The sequence below is a fragment of the Pygocentrus nattereri genome, chromosome 27, assembly GCF_015220715.1.
Source record: "Pygocentrus nattereri isolate fPygNat1 chromosome 27, fPygNat1.pri, whole genome shotgun sequence".
In the NCBI taxonomy this organism is placed as follows: Eukaryota; Metazoa; Chordata; class Actinopteri; order Characiformes; family Serrasalmidae; genus Pygocentrus; species Pygocentrus nattereri.
Window position 1 is genome coordinate 28,783,205 of NC_051237.1, and position 24,937 is coordinate 28,808,141.

Here is a 24,937-nt window from a genome sequence, read left to right on the forward strand (position 1 = left end):
CCTGTCGTTGGCCAGACTCGATCGGTTTTACAGTTTTAGACGTCACTTGTCTGTTTTTATGCAGTGTTTTATTTCTCCTGTTGGTTTTTCCGATCATTGTATGCATTTACAAGGCATTTTGGTCTGTATTGGGTCAGGATGTGCTTGAAGTGCTCTGGGTCAGTGTACAGGAAGGAAAGCTTCCTCTTAGCTGTCGGAGAGCTGTCCTGACCCTGCTGCCTAAAAAAGGAGACCTGACGGTGCTGAAGAACTGGCGCCCTGTGGCATTGCTGTGCACAGACTGCAAGCTGCTCTCAAAAGCGTTAGCCTCCAGACTGGGGAAGGTGATGGAGCAGGTGGTGCATCGTGACCAGACGTACTGTGTGCCTGGTAGGTCTATCTTTGATAATGTTTACTTAATTCGGGATGTTTTGGACGTCTCCAGGCTATTGGGTTTGAGGGCTGGTCTTATTTTCTTAGACCAGGAAAAGGCATTTGACCGGGTTGGACTTGTTTTTCCTCTCTACCTCAGGGTGCATGTCGGCAGCAAGACTAGCCATTTTACTTACAGCAGTGGACTAAACCAAAATTACATTCAGGTATTCTTAAGGCAGTCACGTTCCAGTTCACAATACAAGCATATTCAGCATTTAGTTCAAGTATATATTTCTACAGATTTGATTCATGGCACATGTTCAATATTAGCAATTAGATCATAAACAGTGTTTGTTTTTCTTTTTCCAGGTTGACCTGTGTACCCCCCGTTTCTCTGTCCCTTCCAGGCCTGCAGACCTACAAGAGGACTGGATGACCCTCGCTGTCACTCTCTCCAGGAAACAGGTAAGTATCTGTCTCTTTACATTATTTTAAACGAAAGGCTCAGTCAAACCTTTGTCTGTTTCAGTCGTTATCCATGGCTAGTGATATGCTAGACCAGCTAGCATCATCACAGTGCTAAAAAGTTTTATTTGGCGTGTGCCATAGAAGAACCACTTTTGGTTCGCTAAAGAACCTTTCAGTTGAGGATTCTTTAAACAACTATTTTTATAAATAAGATATACAAGGTTGAAAACATTTGTTTTTTTAATTTAAAGAACCTTCATATAATGTAAAGGTTTCCTGGAACCGTATGTCTAACCCAAGAACCATTTAGGAACCTCTATTTTTAAGAGTGTACTGCTCTCTGAAAGAGAAACTTCAGCAGATTATCTTAATAACTAACATTCTCCTTCTTCACTCTTTTCACTTCCATTATTTAGGACTGTCATGATTCTGAAATTTTAACTGATGACTAATCATCATACAGATAATCACAATTAATAATACAATTGTCTGTTTCTACACTTCCACTATTTTATGAGGCCTATATGCTTAATAATAGTTCAATAAAAAAACAAATTTATTGAACAATACATTTAAAAACATAAATAAGGGTATGCTCTTGCATTTAAATTAAATTTGTATGCATATTACCTTGAAAATAATAGTTAAACATTTTCAAAATAAAAAACAATGCTGGTTTTTCTGCCAGATGTTAACTGCAGCATTTCCTTGGCTATAAACCGTGCTACACTGTGGGTTAACGTAGATATGTAGATACTCCCTCCGTGCCTCCGGAATAGCCAGCTACCCGGGAAGAATATGATGATGCTGTTGTCTTTCCAAGTTCACCTCAAATGTTTGAATATTTTGGACAAATCTACCTTTAGTAGCTGTGGTTTGTCTCTCCATTTCAGCTGAACTTGAAGTTTGGCAGTTTAGTGCACACCAAGCCATTTAGCTTTATTTTCAAGTTAGAATCACATTTACCTCCAACTTATTAGTCATAAACAGTTGACTAAAAATGATCTTCAAGGCAGTAGTTGCTTGATATATTTTAGTAGTAGCTAATATATTTTGTGCTGATTGACTGTTGGGTATCAGCTACAAACAATATTGAGCTTGCATATGTAAAATCACTATTGCATTAACATTGCGTTAATATTAGTTTTGATTGTAACATTTAATTATTAGATATATAGATATATAAAACATTTAAAATATAGTAATATTTAATGTTGGTGTTACTTACAATATTAGTGTTACTTAAAGTATAGTAGTATTTAATATTAGTGTTACTTAAATGTAATTTTATCAGGTGCTTAAAACATTTACACATTTCATGTCTCATTTAATTAGTCATGTTCACTTTTACTTTTACTGTTGCTTAATTTTCATGTTCATTGCCACATGATAACATATATTTATGTATTTGTATATTCACCCTCCATAAGAGCTCTTCTCTACATTGGACACTTGTTAGCATAATTCCCAAGAAAAATTCCTTTGTAACAGTCCAAACAGTTGGACTATTTACTAAATCAATCAACAGTCTACTTTAGTGCTACAGGTTCTACTCTGGCCTGTCTGTCTCCTACTGAAACAATGTGGTGCATGATGAGGTATAAAATTCTACCGTGAGCAGCGAAAGACCTGTAAAACTAAAAACTGTAGCAGTTTCTGTCTTCATTCCCCAAATGACTATTAAGTGCTGTTAAAAGTAAAGGTGATGTAACACAGTGGTAAACATGCTCTGTTTTCAACTTTCTTGTACCGTGTTTCAGGCATCACATGTGGAATAATCGTATATTTTCAGAAAACAATATAGGTCATAAGGTAAAACATCAAATATATTTTGGTATTACAGGCCAAACAAAATGTCTCAACTTCCTTGGGACTGAGTTTGTACAATGAAATTGTCTTACCTGTTTGTGGACAGAACTGCATGATGTTAAGTTGGGTTGAGTGATTGCTGACTGGGTTGGCAGCTGCACAGCTGTAGATGTGATTTTCCTGAAGGTGTATCTCCAGGTGGAGGCAGAGAGGGACACTGAGGTCAGGATTACTGCTTTGTTTCAATGTATCTCTGTTTCTAACCCATGACAGATTGACCTTTGGGCCATTTGTAACTGAACAAAGCACTGTGCAGAGATCTAAAGTTGACTCTTTCTTTATGTGGATACTCTGAGACTGCATTGACTGATTTACTGGAAGACAATGAAAAAAATTAAGAATTAGGTGGTTTAATACAATGTTTTTGACAAATTATCACTTGTTCTACTGGTTGTTGACATCATCATCATCGTTGTTGACCGCTTAATCCAGATAGGGTCGCAGTAGCAGTTGGGAAAGCAGAGAATCCCATATGACCCTGTCCCCTGCAGCTTCCTCCAGCTCCCCAGCTTCCCAGGGACCCCAAGCCACTCCCAGGCCAACTTGGAGATGCAATCCCTCCAGCAGGTCCTAGGACGACCCCGGGGCCTTATCCCGATAGGCCGTGCCTGGTACATCCCCACCGGGAGGTGTCCAGGGGGCATCCGAATCAGATGCCCGAACCACCTCAGCTGGCTCCTCTCAATGTGGAGGAGTAGCAGCTCCTCTCAGGGTGGCATGTCTCCCGGATTAAGGAGTTCTTATAATGACAATATCCTCATTTGAAGTCAGAGTTTCTCCATCCTTGCCGAATAAAGCTTGGGCACAGCCACCCCGACCACTCCTGAGTCACGGGACACTTGTCCAGAACCTCCTTGAAGCTGACCAAAAGTCTTTTTCCATGGCAACGCCAAACTCCTCCCATGCCCTGGATTTTGCTTCTGCCACCGTTGCAGCTGTCACCTTTTTCACCTGTCGGTACCTCTCTGCTGAGTCGGGAGTCCTTTGGGCCATCCAGTCCCTAAAGGCCTCTTTCTTCAGATTGACAGCCTCCCTCACCACTGGTGTTCTTGAGTTACCGCCTCGACAGGCACCCACAAGCTTTTGGCCACAGCTATGCCTGGCAGCTTCCACAATGGAGGTTTTGAACAGGGTCCATTCAGACTCCATGTCCCCTACATCCCCTGGGACATGAGAAAAGCTCTCCCGGAGGTGGGAGTTGAAATCATTCCGAGAGGGGCCTCCAACAGTCGTTCCCAGCACACCCTCACTATTCACTTGAGCCTACCGGGTCTGACCATCAGTTTTCCTTGCCATCTGATCCAACTCACCACCAGATGGTGATCAGTTGACAGCTCAGCACCTCTCTATACCCAAGTGTCCAGGACATATGGTCCCAAGTCAGATGAAACGACAACAAAGTCGATCATTGATCCCTGACCCAAGGAGCTCTGGTACCATGTACACTTATGAACATCCTTGTGTTCGAACTTGGTGTTTGTTATGGACAATCCATGCCTGGCACAGAAGTCCAATAACAATTCACCATTCGGGTTTCGATCGGGCAGGCCTTTCCCAATCATGCCTCTCCAGGTCTCCCAGTCATTGCCAATATGAGCTTTGAAGTCCCCCAGTAAGACTATGGAGTCTGTAGGCGGGACCCTTTCCAGAACCCCGCCCATTCGCTCCAAGAAGGCCGAATACTCTGACCTGTTGTTTGGTGCGTAAGCACACACAACAGTCAGAGTTTTCCTCTCTGCAATTTTAATTCGCATTGAGGCAACCAGCCTGGGACTCGTGAGTATCCCCACTCCCACCCGGCGCCTCTCACCCTGTGCAACCCCTGAGTAGGAGAGGGACCAACCCCATATCAAGGAGTTTGGTTCCAGAGCCGACGCTTTGGGTGGAGGTGAGCCCAGCTATATCTAGTTGGTACCTTTCAACCTCCCGCACAAGCTCCAGCTCCTTCCCCCCCAGTGAGGTTACATTTCACGTGCCAAGAGCCAGTTTCTGCCACAAGGGCCTAGGCCGCCAAGGGCCCCCCTGCAATCTCCCACTGCCTGTGCAGCACTGCACTGCTCCCCCATGCTGGACCTTGCGGGTGGTGGGCCCACACGGTCCCCCCGCGTTGCCTCTTCGAGCTGAGCCCGGCTGGGTTACGTGGGCTTCCCGGCCACCACTACCCCCAGGCCTGGATCCAGGGGTAGGTCCTGGTGACCCTTTCCCGCGCAGGGTACACAATGTTCTGTGCCTGTTTTTCATGGTGGGTTTTGTTGACATTCTCTCTTATAATAAATGTAGTACCAGTCAAAAGTTTGGACACACTAGTTGGAATGTATTGGACAAGCAGCCACGTGGGTCACAGCCACGCCACACAGAAAGCAAGGCTTTAGGTTAACAGGTAGCTCTAGCATTAGCCTGTGTCTGCATTCTCGCACATTCGAGCTCTGACTGACTCAGTTTATCCGGTTGTACAGGCAGGACGTAACAAGCTGGCTAATCCCACCCATAAGAACAAGAGTCTTTAGAAAAATAAACTCAGAAATTAACTGCAGCAGAGCAAATAATCAGAACAAACATATAATATTTCTTAAACACCCACACAACCCTCTTACTGAAGGTCCTCAACCCCGAGGATCACAAAATCTTTGAACCAAACTGGGATCCGCCCTCTTCTCTTGAGTTGCGCTGGGTTGGGGACACTCTTGGTTTATGAGCCATCCGTACTGACTGGTGCTGGTGGACAGCCAAAAACCAACTCTGTGGCATTCTCCATCAGTGTGCCAGAGCGGAAAGAGCAGGGTGCGACTTTTGCAGCAGCTTTTCTTGACCACGCACAGATCACAGCAATGCACAAATAGGTCTGTGTCATCCTCTTAGGCATGAGAAAACCTCTCTCCAGAGACCCTGGGAGTAATGACAACAGAAGCAGCCTTCTTCTTGACCACCTTCTGCTCTCTCTGACATCCCCTGTGTGATCAACGCTGGTGGGGCTGCCGCTTGTGCGCACACCCCATGGAAAGCCGTTCTGCCCCTGATCTGACAGCACATTCTGCCCATGGAGATCCTCCACTGGCTCTAATGTTCCACTGTGCACTGGACATCTGATGGCTTCCCTGTTAATGGATGGCCACCTCTGAAATTCAGCATGGCACCCTCTAGGTCCACTTGGTACCCCTTGAATCTCAAAAAGTCTAGGCACAGGATGCACATTTCTTGGTGCACGTTCTTGTTTCTGGCTGTCAGCATCGGCCATCCTGTCCCCATGATTGGTGCTAGATCTTCGGTCAGCAGGCAGAGATGAAATGTCATGTCTTCCCGCTTGAACCCTGGAGGCACCACTTCTGGCCAGGCTACTGTGACTGTCAAGCCTGTGGCAGGCATGGAAACCAGCAGCACACCATAAACAGGGGCAGTGACACCACAGCACTGATATACATTCAGGATGGTCATACATCCAGAATACTCTTTCTCTCTCTCCCTCTCACTTTCTCTTTCCCTCTCTCTTATTGGGAACAGTGTAAATAAGGAAAATGCTTCAATAAGTGTTTGGGTCTGTCCAAACATTTGTTCTAAAGACATTATCAAACATTTGCACAACAACGTGCACTTAGAGATTTCTAATGTTATGTATTTTTACATACCTGAGTGTTGTGTTGTGTTACACTCACTGCTATCTGATATGTGTTTGATGGTCGGTACGGAGACAGGTGCTGGAGGACAAATAGTGAACATTGCAAAGTACATTGAAATTTAAAAAAATGATTTTATAAGTATATATAAGTAGACCTATATTACTTGTATGATGGTATTGAACTCCAATCTACATTGACTTTAAAACTGAATTGAACATTTATCAGCTAATAGATAAGCTAAAACCAATACTCCCTTACCATAAACAGTGACATTGAAATGCTTGTTAGTAAAATGACCATATAAAGGAAGATCTGTACTTTATAATCTCCAGAATGTGTGGTGCTGATGTTGCTGATGGTCAGAGATCCAGTCTTTGTGTCCAGCTGCAGTCTGTCTCTGAATCTTTCATCATAATGAGTGGAAGAGCCTGATGAATCTTTCAGTGCTATGCCAGTATTTGCAGTTCCAAACATCCAAACTATATCAGCATCCCTCTCACTAGGCCAGTCAGTTCTTAGAGTTACAGTGGCTCCCTCTTTTACTTCCACTGTCTCCACTTCATCCCCTGCAGTTGCTCTCACAACTGCAAGACAGACGGATATTGTTATAGAAGTGTTCACACAGCTTAAACACAGTGTAAATTCCCCTAATGTGTGTAGGTAACCCACACAGGCGAAACAGGAAATGACTAGTATAGCTTCATCCTCTTTACTCAGTCCACAATGGACTTTTATGGTTACAGTTTCCACTGCATACTTCTTATACTAGTTTTAAAACTACATAGTTTTACAAGTACTTGATTTACAGCAAAAGCACTAATTTATGAAGCAAGCATTAAAACTATTCAAAAGTCAAAACTTAGACACTGAGTGAGAAAATGCAAGCATTTGAAAATTGGAGTATTCAAATTAATGAAAGCACAAATCTGAAAATGTCAAGTAGGTGAAACAACATCAGCTAAAAAAGAAATGAAGAGAAAATCCAAATTTGATTGTTAATAAAAGTATAAAAATTTTAAGCAAACAGATTAAAATAGGAACTCTTACGTGTTTGTTCAAGATATAACCATGCAAAACTTTATTAACCAGAAACAAGTCATTTGAATTTTCCTTTATTACAGAAACATTTGTTGCTGAACATCAATAGGTTAAGACTACTGCCATTGAAGGCTTGTTTGTCTCTTTTTTGAACCAAGACAGAAAACGATCCCAATTTAAGTAACTTTTTAAATATTTTTAGGGCCCTTAGATATTATTACTGTTTCAAATACATCAGCTAAACCCCCATATGAATGAAAACACTATGAACAACTAAACGTCTCACCCGCGGCGCAGATGAAAAAGCAGACAGTGGCCATCATGCTGGAAGTCTAACAGATACCCGCAGAGATACTTCTAGCAGAGCGTCTGAAAGCTATTGTAAAAACCTTAGTGACCGAGCGCAGCTCCACTGAAGCATCACTCTCTATCAGAGAAACAATGAGTAATGTAGACATAAATAAGGAAGAAGAACCTTCAGATCAGAGTCATACAGTCCAGCAGATGGCAGCAGAGCCTGTGTGTGATAATTTAGGCATACACTTTGCTTGATACTGATAAAACACACATTTCCTTTACATCTTATCAACATTCACATTAGAAGGAGCGGCCTTTGAGCTTCAGATATGCAGTATCTTGGCCAACTGTATTTGTTTTAAAAGGAAAGTTAGGTCAATTTTCAGAATGTATTCCTGTTTATCTATAGATAAAGGCATGGAAGACAGGTTTACTGCTCTGTTTGAAGCTCACATGGCCCCTAATTCATAAAGTGAAATCTCCATTTTCAAGTGAACAAGGCACTTTTTCACACCCTGTATTAATCTTAAAGAGCTAGTGATGATATAAAGCATGACACTATTAATAATAGTGTGGATGCTTAAGCTTGTGTCCAGCACAACTGTTGATTTTCCTGACTAAACACACCTAATTACACGGATCTGTTAATTGCCAGGTTTAAGGGGTGTGTGAGTAGAGATACTATCATACAGTCATGCACCCCTGAACTAGGGCCTTTCAGAGAGATGGTGAGATGCCAGGCTAGGAGAAGATAGGAGCAGCTACGCTATCAAACATCAAGTTGGTTTAGTACCAGGCTATTGTTTTTCATAATGCTATTGTGCTTAATCCAAGCAGCAGCAAGACTGACTTTCCCTTGCACCCAAGCTCACATACCACCTATCACAATTCAAAGCACCAATTCAATGCTATTCAAACAAAACACATATTTTAACTGATTATTTTATGCTTCAGGAAAATCTGAAATTCACAATCCACCTTTTTTGAAACAGCCTACCAATATTACCTGCTCAATTATGGTTCAGTGCAGCATGGGGTCAAAACTCAACACATTTGAACTCCTCCCCCCGAGTGGCAACCAACACCTCTCTTAAAAGTGAATGGCTGAGACATGCAGAAAAAAAACGCTGCTTAAAGCTCCGCTCTTAAGTGGCACTTTATCTGTGAATGAAAATTATGGAGCAGAATGCAGTCAGTTTTCTCTGCTATGTGCATGGTGAGAGAGCTGATTTGAGAACCACAGTTATACCTGCTAATGTTTATGAGCTGTGGTTTACGATAGTGTTTGAAGAAGTGTAGTAATGTATTTCATGCATGCAAAATTTATCATTTAATGTAAATCTTCATCTAAAGGGAGCTTCAACGTTTTATCTGGAAAAAAGTGTGGCAGTATCTCTCCTATTACTGCAGTGGTACCTTTAACGGCACTTTGGGGACCATACCACATTCATTTGTAATTATATCCATACAGGCTTTTTGCCTTTATCGAACATTAGGTTTTGAAAAGGCACAAATACATCATTTTATCCTGGGGAAAAAAAATAATAAAGGCACACAAATGGACCTTAAGATCACGGTTGTAGATCTAAGGGTACATTTACATTATCGGTGCCTTGATGAACAACAATGAACATGTAAAGTACATTTTTTCTGACAGTTTTTGACTACAAATCTACTTAATCTGCACAAAATTGAGAGTCGTGGAGGGGTAATATCTTATATTGTGCTTAAACTGGCTTCAATACTCATACTGACTTTATGAAATTATTACATCTCTATGTTTGCATTTAAAAATTCAAAAACAACATGAAAAGGCATGGATTGTACAGACTGCTGGATGCATCATGCAGGGATCATGTGGAAATGATTGTATTGTGGGTGCAACTTTGCCACCGTTGCATCAAGTCAGCTGTGAAATTTCTTCCCCCCTAGGTTCACTAATCAACTCTGAGTGGTATTATTAAAAATTGGAAATGTTTAGAAACCACAGCAAACCAACTACGTGAAGTTATGGGGCCGAGGTCACTGAGTGCTGAAGCACGTAGTGCATAAAAGTCACTAACACTCTGCTGACTCACGAAATGGTTTCCCTGGCCGATCAGCTACACACAAGCCTAAGATCAAAACGCATAGTACCAAGGGTCGGTGGAGGAGTGGTGTAAAGCACACCAACACTGAACTCTGGAGCAGTGGAAACATATTCTGTGGTACTGACGAATCTTGCTTCTCTATCTGACAGTCTGATTGATGAGTCTGGGTTTGGCAAATGCCAGGAGAACATTACTTGCCTGACTGCGTTGTGCCAACTGTAAAGCTTGGTAGAGGAGAGATAATGCTGTGGGGTTGTTTTTCAGGGATTGTCCTACACACCATAGTTCCAGTGAAGGGTAATGTTAATTCTTCAGCATACAAAGACTTTGTTATGCAATTGTATGCTTCCAATTTTAGGGCAGAGTCTGGGGAAGGCCCTTTTCTGTTTCAGCATGACAGAGATCCAGTGCACAAATCAAGGTCCATAAAGGCATGAGTTTGGTCTGAAAGTACTTGACTGGGTTTCACAGATCCCTGACCTCAACCCCATCGAACACCTTCGGGTTAGAGCTAGAACAGAGATTGTGAGCCAGGCCCTCTTGTCCAACCTCAGACAAACTGCAAAATGTTGTAGAAAGTGTCCTGTAAGAGTGGAAACTGTTATTACTATAAAGGGGGGGCAACTCTATATTAATGCCTATGGATTTCTAAAGGGATGTCATTAAAGGTCCTGAAGATGTCCCAATACTTTTGCTAAATATAGTGTATGTATGTTGTAAACCTAAAATGTATATGATGTGCTGTAAACCTGACGTCTATCATTTTTACCAACTTGTTATCTAACTTATTGGTGCTTGTCTGAATAATGAATGGTAAACCAGTGGCCATTAAGTCAGTCTGCAAAATTTTTTTTATGATCCTGATTAAATAATAAGTCAAGTTGTCAAAAGTAACCTGATTAGAAGTATCAAAAGTACCAGGTTAAAAATCTATTGAGCTGCCTGGAGAACTGCAGTAGAACGTTCAGCATCTGTCATCATGGACTAAAGTTTATTAGGTACAACACAGCTTTAGATCATTTTGGCCTAAACTAAAACCTTAAGCTCCAAGGTGAAATGTGCCAATCAGAAAACAGTCCTGATGCTGCCACCAATGGAACAATGTGTTCATTCATGGAAAAAAGAAAGGAATTTAAGCTAAAACATCACTGAGTATAAAATAAATTCCTTACCTCACAAAGACGATTGTAAATAAAAGTATTATCATTTGAAAAAGAACAACCTAATTGAAATATAACATCATTATATTTAACTGATGTAATGTTCAGGGGGTGGAACTGCCATTACCTCTGCTGTATTTTTTTTGTGATCAGATGTTTTTGTTTTTAAGATAATGCTTCAATGTAATACCAAATACAATAGGCAACAAAAGAAATAGCAACAAAATGCAGCACATTCCCCAGCTACATGGCACCCAGTAACCCACCACTGATCAAGGAAGAAAATAACAGTGAAAAAATAAATGAATTAATAATCTCTTTGACATATCTGGTAATACAAACAAACCAGTACTATATGACAAATATAAAAATAGTTGTAAAATATAATAATGCTGCTTGGGGAATAAACATCTTTCACAAAAAGTTGCCAATTTTCTTTCAACTTTCTAATGAGTTCAAGGTTCTCCCATTAGCTCCATGGATCTGTGCAGTTGAAAGTTCCATATTGATAATATCCACAAAGGTGAGGATCCTTTGCCACCAGCACTGAGGATGTGGAGATTGCATCTCTGCTGGATTTTGGTGATTACTCTTTTTGCTACAGACATGAGAAATCTCAAATATTTCCTAAAAAATTAATAACTGGTTAGTTACATAGCCACCTCCTCTGTATATTGCTAATTCTGCTCCGTTTTTGCTGGTTATTCATTTTATAGAGGGGAAAAAATCTCAGAAATATCTCCTGAATATCCTGAAAAATGAATAGCTTGTACATGCAGCACAGCGCCATAGAGCATGGCATTTTCACCTGTACGGGGTTTAGCTGATGGGGGAATGGAATTCCTGTGGCCAATCAACGAAGGAGGACAGACACCTCAAGAAGGGTTAGAGGAGGAAGACTTTAAATACAAGTTCAGTGATTCGACCACAAAAGTGAACCAGTACTTGAAACACAGCCGAAGTACAAATTTTTCGCACCATTGAAAATTTGTTTCAGCATATCTGCTGTTTACTTTTGCCTCCCTCGGGAGGTGTCACAGGCAAGTCCACCCTGGAGGAGACCCCAGGGAAGTCTCAGGACATGCTGGCATGACTATATTGCCCAGCTGGCCTGGGAGCGCCTTGGAATCCCCCTGGGGAGCTAGTGGAAGTGGCTGGGGAAAGGGAGGTCTGAGCCTCATTGCTTAGGATGCTGCCTCCGAACCCCGGAGAAGTGGAAGATAATGGATGGATGGTTGGATGGATGGACTTGGGCTCATAAACATCATCTTTATGTTTTCTGAAAATGTATATTTTATAGGAAATTACACAGAAACCTATTACACCAAAACATGATCTTTTTCAGTATTTAGTATGTCCATTTCATCTTCTCTGTGACAGCTTCTTGACAGCTCCTCATCCTTTTAGATTTAGTTGTCTTCTCACAGTGACAGGATGGACAGAAACACATGTAGATTTTTTCAGATCTTTGGTCTTTTAAAGCTTCAATAAAAGAGCAATTTTATTTGAGCAGAAAAATGACATGTATAGTCACGGCAGGTCCAAGGGTCCTGCCGGCATAGGCCAAATCAAGCCACCCCGGGATTTGCAAGCCTTCTCCAAGGTGCTGAAGAGCCTGGCAGAGTGCTTTAGGACTAATGATGTATATAGCGAGGTACAAGTGGCTAAGACGAGGACCCTCCCTTATTCTGCTCAGCTGGGACCTGTTAATGAGAGCCCAGCTGCACCTTGTTGATGAGCTCTGACTGCCCTTCAACAACAGAGCTTGAGGACAGGAAGAAGCAGCAGGTTGGGCTAACGGTTACTGTTCTTACCCTTTTTCTGTTTTGTCTCCCTACAGACACTTAGACATCGCTGGACTGCACGAGTGTCACCGTCCTGAGCCCTGGGTTTCCCCCTCGGCGATAAAAATTCTTTTTTTCCTCTCTTTTCTTTTTTTGCTTGTTTATATAAACATCTCACTGCTAGGCATGGTAAGTCTGAAACTAGTCTCATTCTTTCATATGTGGGCCCAAGAGTCTCACCGACTCACAATAATAATACATTCTGTAAAAAATATTAGTCTGGTCTAGATCTGGTCTCTGTCTTGGTCTTTTTCACTCCAGGTCTTGGTCTTGTCTCGTTTACTAACAGTCTTGATCTTGACTTGGACTCTATGTATCCTAGTCTCAGCCTTGTCTCTGACTCTGTCTCTATCCATCTTGATTACAATGCTAGCTTTCAGTGCTGTTTATCTTACGGGGGTAGTTTTCGTGGTCTACCACGAAAATCCCATTCTTATTACATACTAAAGCTTATTTAGTTAGTTATTATTCAGTAACTTCAACACAAACTGGTTGAGCTCTTCTCAGGTTATAGAAGTGTGTAATTAAACGTTGGGTCTGTTGGTGTGTTCTGGCCACATAAGATTTTAAAGAACATAAGCTTGACTCTATGTTTCTAACAACGTCCTATTTGGAAGAATGAATTTGTTTTATATCTATTATATATTTTTATATTACATGATTATTATTTTATATTAATGTTAAGTTATTTATAAATATTTATAATCTTATATCTGTGTGAAAATGTGATGTATTGGCCAGTGGTTCCCAACCTGGTGCTCATTTTTCCTTCATCCCCTTGTCTGTCGCAGGCTGGGGGTGGAGAAAAATGACCCTGGGGAATTGGGTTGGGACCCTGTTGGGAATTGGGTTGGGAACCAGCCTGTGCTGATTGTTAGATCACTTTACTAGCTGACAGGCAATGTTAATTGGCCTATAATATGTTTAACTGCTTTTATAATTGGTATTCAGTTAACTGCATTTTGCTACATTCCTGAGTTTTGTTGCGATTGAGAATGCATGACCAAAGATGAATCTTAGTGAAGACTGAGTGATTTTTTTTCCTTGTCCATTAGAGAAGACCGTCCTTTTCTGAATATACCTGTATTGCTAATGCTACTGCTATTGACTGCAATATCTGCTATGCAGAAAGTACCATTGATGGCAATGGTGAAATCTCGAACTGTACCACGAGCCCTTCGAGCTTCGAGTACAGCTCGGCTTGACCCGCCGTCCTTCAAGGTGCACGGAAGACGAGCGCCGAGAATGTTCTCTGTACTGGCGCCCAGGTGGTGGAATGAACTCCCACTGGCTGTCCGAACAGCAGAGTCTCTTGCTGTCTTCAAACGCAGACTGAAGACTCATCTCTTTACACAGCACTTAAATGAGCATTGAATTATAAGCTGCACTTATTTTATTTATTGTATTGTATCTTATTGTTATTGTATTGCATTGAATGGCTCAGAGTTCTGCGCTCAACTCTGGTTCTTTTTCTCTTGGTGTCTGCAGTGACTGTGTCTCTAGCAGTATCTGAGCTCAGGACCGTCTTTTCTCTAAGCTATTGATAACTAGCAAAGATACTTTCTCTAGATTGACAAAGCACTTCTTGTAAGTCGCTCTGGATAAGAGCATCTGCTAAATGCTGTAAATGTAAATGTACCATATAGGCTGACCATAAGGCCAGTATAAAGACAGTTCATGTCCTGTGTTTTCAGTGTGCAAAGTTATTTGTTTTCTTGATACATAATATTTTAAGACAAAAAAGACAGGCCTTACTCATAAAGAAAAGATAAGCTATTTCCCTGTCTGTCATATGTTTGTTTCTGCATTAGGTTACCTGTATGCACTGATCAGCCATAAAATTATGACCACCTCCTTCTTTTTATGCTCATTGTCCATTTTATCAGCTCCACTTACTATATAGGAGCACTTTGTAGTTCTACAGTTGCAGACTGTAGTCCATCTGTTTCTCTGCGTACTTTGTTAGACCCCTTTTACCCTGTTCTTCAGTGGTCAGGACCCCCATGGACCAGAGCAGGTACTATTTGGGTGATGGATCATTCTCAGTAATGCAGTAACACTGATGTGGTGGTGGTGTGTTGCGCTGGTCTGAGTGGATCAGGCACAGCAGTGCTGCTGAAGTTTGTACACATGTCCCAGTAATGATGTGTAATTGATAAACTCCAGAATCTTCTCTGCTGATGTTTGTGATGGTTAAACATCCACTGGTTCTGTTCAGCTGCTGTAATAGTCTGTAATAGTCTCTCCTCTAATGATCAGGCTGTTCACTATCTTTATATCTGCATTCTCAGATCTATAGAACCACAGTATGTGAGCATCACTCTGAGCTCTAGTTAATCCAGTATGGATGGTTACAGTGTTTCCCTCCAGCTCCTGCAGTCTGACAACCTCTTCTCCAGCTGTGAGCACCAGACCTGAGACACAAGTGAGTCGGTCAAATTTATCACATAAAACCAAAGCCGTAGGCAGTGTTTGGAGTGGACTGAATTGCCTTCCTGCCTAATGATTCTTGCCTGCTTAAATGCTCCAGTGAAATGCTCTTAAAGGCAGCTATGTTGTTGTTGCTGAGTGCTGCTGCTTAGGATCTATGGTTGGGAACTCGTGTTGTGTTTAGCAGTCGTGGCTACAGACTGCATGTTGTACTGTGATGGAGCACCTTTATGGATCCCAGGTGCATGTGGTGCGTACTGTGGCTGTCAGAGACTTTTGTGCATTGTTGTTTTCTGCTGCTCTGGATCTGTGGTTGGGCAGCTGTATTGTGTGGGCCTAATTCACAGTGACAGTGAGAAGTTTGGCTGCTACAGGAGGTCCCCAACCAATAGAGCTAAGAATGTAACGTCTTTTCCTGTGTATAACTGAAAAAAAGGAATTTCTTAATGGTTTAATTTAGCCAAAATAGTAGTTCTCTCTTGCAGAGCCACATGTTCAGTAGGGAATAATCAAAGAGCCACATCAAGTCACCACAAGTGACATGTGAGTCCAAAGGAAGGCTGCCTCCATCATCAAAGACCCCACCCACCCTCAGCATGGACTGTTCAAACCTCTGCCCTCAGGCCGGAGGTATAGGAGTATGATGTGCAAGACCTCCAGACTAAAGAACTCCTTCTTCCCCACCGCAATCAGAGTTCTGAATCAGAAATAACTATTCACACTTCGGTCTGCCAGACTTGGGTACAGACGTGTGATGTGTATCCCACTGGTAAAGAACTCTTTCCTCAGGAATAACCTGCACCTACTGTCACTTTAACTGTAGCACATGTTTACAATTGCACTATCGCACTTTAGCACTCATTTCTGCTGCAGATAATCATGTTCCCGGCAAGGCACAGCACCATCCATCCATACCACTGTAATTTATACACTGTAACCTAACCTGTTGTAGATTTCAAAACCTCTATTAGTAGCCTATATTTAGTGCGTTATTTCTTGATTAATATATATGCTTGTATATATACACTCTTTTGTATTTTTAATGTTATATTTGGCATTCTTAGTGAGGAGCAAAGTAAGCTTTTCATCGTATATAAGGAAACCTGTTTCCTCTGTGCAAATGACAATAAACACTTTGAACTTTGAACTTTGAACATCTCCACCCATTTAGGAAATCTGCTGATTTATATTCCCACAATGTACAGTGCAACCCTGTAATGGAGCCAATACAAAGTGACACATTCAATCTCTTCTGTGCTAACTAGTGTAGCCACTAGTATGCACAAAGTTTACTCTTAGCTTTTTTTTATCACCTGCTGCTATAAAAGCATAACATGCTTGACCCCAGCTTGCCTATACTACTGCATCTGATCTTGGCAATTAAGGAGTTCTGAAGGAGTTAATTAGCTGGACGAGGTGTGACTAATCTGGTTGGAATTAGACTCTGCAGGAAGGTAGATCTTCAGGACCAGGTATGGTGACCACTGCCATAAAGCAGTGCATCTACATCAAATGTGTGCTCCTTTACTTCAAATCAAATCAAATCAAATTTATTTGTATAGCGCTTTTTACAACGGATGTTGTCACAAAGCAGCTTTACAGGATTTCAGAAAAGACAAAGTTTCCACAGGACTGAAAGAATGTACAGAATGTACAGAAACCCCCCAGTGGGCAAGCCAGGGGCAACAGTGGCACTAGCGTCTCAGTTTACTATAATTCCCTGTGTCCATGGACCCCTGGATCTGCTGCCTTTATCTAGGGGGGGAACATTACCTACCAAAAGCTAAACTGAACAAGTGAGTTTTCAGCCTAGTCTTAAAGATTGAGACTGTGTCTGAGTCCCAAACAGTTTCTGGAAGATCATTCCAGAGTTTGGGGGCTTTATAAGAAAAAGCTCTTCCCCCAGCTGCAGCCTTAGGAATTCTGGGAACTATTAATAAGCCAGCGCTCTGGGATCTGAGTGGTCGTGATGGCTCATAATGAGAAATAAGGTCTTGCAGGTATTCAGGGGCAAGACCATGTAGGGCTTTATACGTCAGTAAAATGATTTTATAATCAATACGGAATTTAATAGGTAGCCAATGAAGTGATGATAGCACTGGACTGATATGATCAGATGTTCTAGTTTTAGTGAGGACCCTGGCTGCGGCGTTTTGGACTAGTTGGAGTTTGTTTAAATTCCTGCTCGTACATCCTGACAGTAGTGCGTTACAGTAGTCTAGCCTGGAAGTAATAAAGGCTGTACTAGTGTTTCTGCATCACGCAGGGACAGGGCATTTCTGATCTTGGCAATGTTGCGAAGATGTAGAAAAGCTGTCCTAGTGATGCCGCCTGTGTGTTGATCGAATGATAAATCTGAATCTATTATAACGCCGAGATTTTTTGCTGCTAGCCCATGTCGGCTGGAAAGTCGGCGAGATTTAAGATTAAATCTGGTAATTTACTTCTTGCTAATTTTGGACCCAGAAGGAGAACCTCTGTTTTGTTACTGTTTAATAGGAGGAAGTTGCATAACATCCAGCCTTTCACGTCTTTTACACAGTCCTCCATTTTCTTTAACCTGTGTTGGTCATCAGGCTTGGCTGATATGTACAGTTGAGTATCGTCTGCATAACAATGAAAGTTTACGCCATGGTTACTTATAACTGTGCCTAACGGTAACATGTATAGTGTAAATAGTAATGGTCCTAATATAGACCCCTGCGGAATTCCAAATCTCACTTTTGAATAAGTGGAAGATAAATTGTTTACCCTAACGAACTGATAACGTTCTGATAGGTAAGATCTGAACCATGATAGGGCCGTCCCTGTGACTCCAACCATGTTTTCTAACCTTTCTAGGAGAATATTGTGGTCTATTGTATCGAAAGCCGCGCTGAGGTCAAGTAGCACTAAGAGAGATATGTAACCTTGATCAGAGGCAAGAAGAAGATCATTAGTTATCTTAACTAGAGCGTCTCAGTGCTGTGGTGTGGCCTGAATCCAGACTGAAATTTTTCATATATATGGTTCTTGTGTAGATATGAACTAAGTTGTTGGGCCACAGCTTTTTCTAAGATCTTAGATATAAACGGTAAGTTAGAAACAGGCCTGTAATTAGACAAAACGGCGACATCAAGATTTGGTTTCTTGATCAGAGGTTTGATAACTGCTAGTTTAAAGCTTTGGGAACATGGCCCAGACTAAGGGATGAGTTTACAATAGTTGAGATAGGGTTTATAATAACTGGCAGTACTTCTTTGAGTAATTACTTGTGATTACTTGTAATTACTTGCTGTACTTGTGCAGGATGATGATTATGTATTATTATCATGAACCCATGCACAGATACGCTGAAGAAAATGCAGAAAGATCAATTCCTAGATGGTTGCTAGGGTCTTTCCAGGCAGTTAATATGGTGTTTTAGCTGGTTGCTATGGTGTCCCAGCTGGTTCCTAAGGTGCTGGTAAGTGGTTGCTGTGTTATCCCAGGTGGTTATTATGGCATAGCAAGCGGTTGCTAGAGTATTGGTTCCAGTAGTCTGGCCCACATGGTTAATAGGGTTTTGCTAATAGACTTGTACCATCATGATATAAGTTAACACCTTCATTCCTTTGGGGACAATTCATCATTTAACTATGATTGTTTGAAAATCGTACATCCGATCCAAAAGCTGTCAGCAAGCACACCATTCCCAATGAGAGTAAATATTTTGGAGTTGGAAAGGTATTGATATCTCGAAAACTGTGGGAGAATCTAGCAAACAAAATTCGTTAGAAAAATAATAAATGTAGGATGCGGGGCATTTTAAAGAAGAAAGAAACTGAGCCAACTGTGAAAACACCGTATAGAGCACCGTTAAAGGAAAAAAGTGTCGCTGTGGACAGCAGCGGTCAAATGAAAAGTCACTTTGAACAGTATCTCAAGTGCAGCCTGAACGCAGTTAAAAGAGATAAAAAACCTGTTTGTTTTGAAGCACTCCACTAATGGTTTGTTTTCCTAACACACGTGACCAGTGATGTGCATAGTTTTCTTCAGCACAAAACCATGTGACTGCTTTAGAACCTGATCCAACAGAACTCACTTTCTGTAGTTGCTGGGTTGTTTGGTTCTCACAGCTTCTCAAACACTAGAGGGTGCTCCTGAGCTTGACCAAAATGACTGGGTTAAGATGGAGCAAAATCACAGTTTATAAACGCATATTTTAAATAGAAAAGAATACAATCATTTCCTGAACATTGAACAGCGTAAAACATTTTAACCCTGCTGTTTTACTTTTAAGAGCTTTTAAACTCGAGTTGTAGGAGTTTAAATGGTGCCTCACGTAGGTCCATAACGTCAGTGAGCACAAACAGCCAACCAATCAGTCAGTACTCAGTATCAGTAATGACGGTGTCCTGCTGCCTGAAACCTGTTTGCTGTAGAAAAAAGAAACATGCAGGTGAGTTTTCTTTGCTTCGTTAGTGAAATACATCCTTCTACTTTGTAGACTTATAGGAAGGTTCTGGGCGAGTGATCAGAAACTATTTTTATATTATTTCACAGCCATTGAGCTCCATTCACCCCCATTCATTGACGACTCGCTCGCGAGCGCTCTCTGGCGTTTTGCAGTCACGTTTATGATGTAACAGATAAACAGGAAGGGGCTCCTCGTAAACCCGGCTCTGGTGCTGATTTCTTCTCAGTGAATGCGGCTCCTATTGACTTGATTCGTGAAGGAGAAAATGAGGAGGAGTGAATCTGATGCAACACCTGCACCGGTTTTCATGATTTTCAGCCCAAACCGCTTAAATCTTGATTTAGATTTTATATATGAAGCTCACACCTTGGCTATTATAGAATATGTGGAGGAGTAGAGCAAAGGTTAATGTGAACCCTGCAGAAAAAAACACAATCATAGAAACCATTCAAAGAATCTGTTGGTTCCTGGTGGTGTCCAATAGTCACTAGTGGTATTTTATGTTTTCCTGATGGGCTGATATCACAGTGTAAAGGACTCTGATGGTTGAGCAGGTGACCTGGGAGATGCAGATGCATTTGATGGTTTCCTAATGGGATCTCAAAGTGTCCTTCAGGAAACTAGTGGTCTCCTAAATGTAACAATTATGTCTATTCCCCTTAGAAAGCAAAGCATTCAGGTTTAAATCTTACTGATTCTAATGGTCTTTTTTCAGCAGGGAATGAGGTCAAATGTGTGTTTGTCAGGAGATTTGCTATAAATACCAGCTATAAACTGCGTTGAGGCTCAAAGGTGATGTAACTTTTTGTAGAACCATCATGTTTATGTTAGTTACCTTCAGTGCTTTAGAAACAAGTGAGTTGCTTTTAAAATCACTAGAAAATAAAGAATGGGTCCTTTATTGTAAAATATCTCCCAAGACAGAGTGAATTTATAGCTGCTGTTCATGTTTTAAACCACCAGGTGTCGATAATGTGCACTGATTTTAAAACCTTACAGTAATTAACCCTTTTTAGATAGTCTTCACTGATTTAGACAGCTTTGTTTTTGCCATCACTACTTCCACGTTCCCACATGATTATTTGGTTGGGAGGCCGAAAAACGTTCATGCACGCTGTTCTACTGTCTACAGAAGATTAGCCCCGCCTATTCATATAGAAGTGTTTTAGTCCAGACTGCAATCAATCAATCAATCAATCAATCAATAAATAGGGACAATACAGGGAAGCCAGCGAGAACCAAGGTTATTTACATATCGCTGCTGTCAGAAACAAAACCTCGTATCTCCAAAATAATAAGTTTACCGGAGGAGGATAAACATACTTTACTTTTAACGCAAGTCACTGGAATCAACCCCCCACCGCCCCACCCAAAGTCATTTTGGGCCGTTTCTTTTAGTCCGTTCATCATGAAATTTACACACATTGTAAACAGCAACAGGTATTTTCAAACTATATCCAAAACTGAAAAGCGACAAAAATGGAGATAGATTTTCTTTCAAGAGCAGGATGTGTCAATCTTAAAGCCACAGTATCAAATACAGCCTGTTTAATGATGGCAGAAGGAGAGCTTTTGGGCAAATGAATCACAGCGGGTTTTTTTGTTTGTTTGTTTGTTTTGTTTTGTTTTTTGTGACATCACAAATGTTTTGTGAAAAGAGAAGCTCTCACACTACTATTTTACATAAACATGTAAATAAATTTACTTAGAAAAATCTTTTTAGGAATTTAATACTAAATAAAACTAATCTATAACTAAAAGAAAGGATAAAATAGATCAAAATAAAGAAAAAATTGTTTCAACATGTTATCGCGTTCACATACACACAAACTTACATGCAAAGGCTTAACTAAGGCACAAGTTTAAAGAAAATCTACAGGTTAAAACCAAGGAGTGAGTGAGTGAGTGAGTGAGTGAGTGAGTGAGTGAGTGCGTGAGTGAGTGCGTGAGTGCGTGAGTGAGTGAGTGAGTGAGTGAGTGCGTGAGTGAGTGAGTGAGTGAGTGAGTGCGTGAGTGCGTGAGTGAGTGAGAGAGTGAGTGAGTGAGTGAGTGCGTGAGTGCGTGAGTGAGTGAGTGAGTGAGTGAGTGAGTGAGTGAGTGAGAGAGATTGGAACACCTGAATTCAATGATGTGAATACTTTTGGCAATATAGTGTATAAGTGATATTAAAGTAAATACTGTCATGATCTCTGTGAGTGTTACTTAAAGCATATCAAAACTTTACACTACTGACTAAATAAAAAAAAACAGTGGATGACATTTATCAACACAGGCCATACAGGTTGTGTCAAATTAACATAAACTAAACTCAGAGTCGTTGGTGACTTTCGGTCAACAAAGATAGTGACCTATGGTGTCAGTAAGAGTCTCAGTCAGGCTGAAGGTCTTGAAGGTTCCCAAATGGCCACCTTTCATCCAGTTATAGGATGATGGAAATACTCAGTTCCAAGTACAACACACTGTAAAACATAATAACTGCACTGACTTAACGTTTTTTGGTTCATGTTAAAATTACTAATACAGATCTGGTAACACGTATAAGTTTTTGTTTTATCCTCAGTTACTGAGGTAAACATAGTTAAGATCAGTTCATTTGGAGAAGTCCTACAGACTAAGGAATCTTGGGCCCAAGAAGCTCCTCAGCATTCTAAGCGGTTTTGGTGGTGTCTGTTAATTAACTCTTATTTTTCTCATTTGTGAATGTAATACTCTTAGCAAAATGCTGTTTTAAGCAAAGTATCTGCTTACTGTGTATTTTACTGTAACAATGCCAATTTCCCCCAGTGGGATAATAAAAGTCTATCTTATCTTATTCAAATGGACTGATCTTGTACCATCATTAATAGTACACCTCCTGAAACCAGTTGCTGGAACCACATTTCTCATGACTAGCCTACAGTCCAGGCTTTATCCCACCAAACACCGATCCTCTCCACCTGATAAACGCACGGTTATATTCAGTTTGATGGACTCTTTATATTGCTTGAGAGAGGCTTACCAGGAGGCTTGTGGCAGCCTTTCAGTTTTCAAGATAAACCCCCTAAAAAAAGGATGCTGTGTGTCAGAGTTGGTGGCTTTGTGGGAAAAGCCTTGTCTCATGTCCAAGAGGTTGCCGGTTCAAAGCCAGGCTGGACTCTGCTTGTGGTCCTAGTGGGTGGAGGAGAGAATCAAGGGTGCACAGAAATGAGGTGGTGAGGAGGGAGACCGAAGTGGAGAAGAACAGCAGCGGTCTTCCTCCAAAAAGCCACTCAGAATGTGGGTGATAGGTTTTAAATATGAAGCTGCATATTTAAAACCTAAGTTTTTTCCCTTTCATGTGCCATAACCCCTTATTCTCTTCCTCCAGGAGGCCCGGGGGGGTGGCCCGGGTTATTTCCCCCCCTTCTCGGGTATCGCCCTCCGGCCTTCCTCCGCTGCCAGTGCACCTCCAGGCTCCATCCAGGACATCCTTGGAAGGTGACTTCAACTGACAACGGCAACTGTGACGTGGAGTTCCTGATCGGGATTTGAACCGATAACCCCCCCACCACGGGGCATGGCATCTACCAGCGAGCCACAGGATCTCACAAGGCTTTCTTATTTTTTTTCGACATTTATCTCTCAGATTTCCAACTTGCTGTGTGAAAAGCAGTAGCTTGAGCAAGATTTGAACCCACAACCTTTTGAGTGCAACTACATTGCTTTTCTTAGTGAGCCACCGTGGCTCAGGTCCAGCACCTTTTTTTTTGGACATTTGATTGATGATAATAAGGATGCCTGAACATGAGTTTAATAGTGAAGATATGTGCATAAGCTACTATGGCTTGTTTACAGTGATCTTTTTTGTTTGGATATTTGACTTTGAGATTCCCAGGCTTTCTACTGTTTCTACTGATGCTTCTAAGACTCTTAGACCAGGATCATTAGAGGAAGAGGAAGACTGACTGTTCAGACCTGAATAAACGGCAGTCTAAATAATACAGTCCTGAAAGCTTCCTGTTTTCTTCCTAATAATGCATGATTGTGCATTCAAACAATGGAAAGTGAAATGGGTGAAAAGGGCTTATGTCTCAATTTAATAATCGAATCTGCAACGTGAAGATTTACACCTTTTTTAGTTTGCATGGTTGCAATGTTTGATGCTGATTTCTCAGTCAGTGCTCATTCTTGGGAACTTGATTTGTGAGTGTCTGTGGTGCACCTCAGATAATAAGTAATGCAATTCCTTCATTCTCATATTGACAAGTTTTCTTGAAATTCAGTGATGGCTTTTTTTTGGGTTTGCCACACCAGGATTTCCAGTGAGTCCATCTGGCCACCTATATGAAAAAAATCTGGGGTGCCACTGTCTGGAAGAAATCAGTACCCTTACTAATCTGGTAGTCGATGGCCATGTGTGATAACTACATGTTATTCCAGCCTCTTTCATTAGATGTTCTTTATTATTTGTAACAGACTGTAATGGTTCACAAACCTCTACCCACATACCCACCTACCTACCTACCTATATGTCTTCAAATAGACACCATAGTGGTGCAAGTTGAGGTTTGTGAGCCATTGCAGCCCCCTGTGGTCAAAACTGGTATAGCATGATAGATTTGAAAAACTAGTATTATTTTCACCATGAACGTGCTAAAATATTTCAGTTCTCAGTTGTGGTTAACACATTTTGTTTTACTTTTAATACAGAATGTGTTAAACAGCAAACATTAACACATAAAATGTGTTTAAGGCGAGGGTAACTCATGTTATTTAACACATCAGTTTGTTGAAAGTGTGGGAGTTTCACCTTCAGCCCAAATCAACACACCTGATTCATGTAGAAATTAAATGGACATGGTGTTGTGGATTACAGTTGCTGCTAAACTTACACGAAATAAGGTAAATAAAAATAATCATATTATTACTCATTAAATTCTCATCATCTTGTCCTCACAGGAGGTGCTGGAGCCTGTCCCAGTGTGCATTAGGTAGAAAACACAAAACAGCATGGACAGGTTGTCACTCCATCACAGTGCAAGCACAGCCTTCAGTATCTCCAACTTGCCTGTAGACACCAAAAGGAGAACATGCAAACTCCCTAGTTTGGGAATCGAACCCTGGCCTTTCTTGTTGGGAGACAACAGCACTACCCAGTGCACCACCATGCTACTGCCACAGAACTCTAAATCTCCATATTAAACGATGACCAGTCCTGATGGTTAAAGATCCACTGGTTCTGTTCCACTTCAGTCTGTCTCTGAATCTCTCACTGTCATAGTCTGTAATAATCTCTCCTCTAATGATCAGACTGTTCACTATCTTTATATCTACATTCTCAGGTCCATAAAACCACAGTATGTGAGCATCACTCTGA

The 24,937-nt window shown here is 41.2% G+C and overlaps 1 long non-coding RNA gene across 1 annotated transcript; it reads left to right on the forward strand.

Moving 5' to 3' along the window:
* The first annotated feature begins 236 nt into the window (after positions 1 to 236).
* On the forward strand, positions 237 to 23,566 carry LOC108418750. The gene is made up of 6 exons (XR_005129745.1): positions 237 to 369; positions 512 to 578; positions 724 to 819; positions 12,731 to 12,863; positions 15,026 to 15,159; positions 22,949 to 23,566. It is a non-coding gene; the product is annotated as an uncharacterized LOC108418750 (long non-coding RNA).
* Positions 23,567 to 24,937: the final 1,371 nt, after the last annotated feature.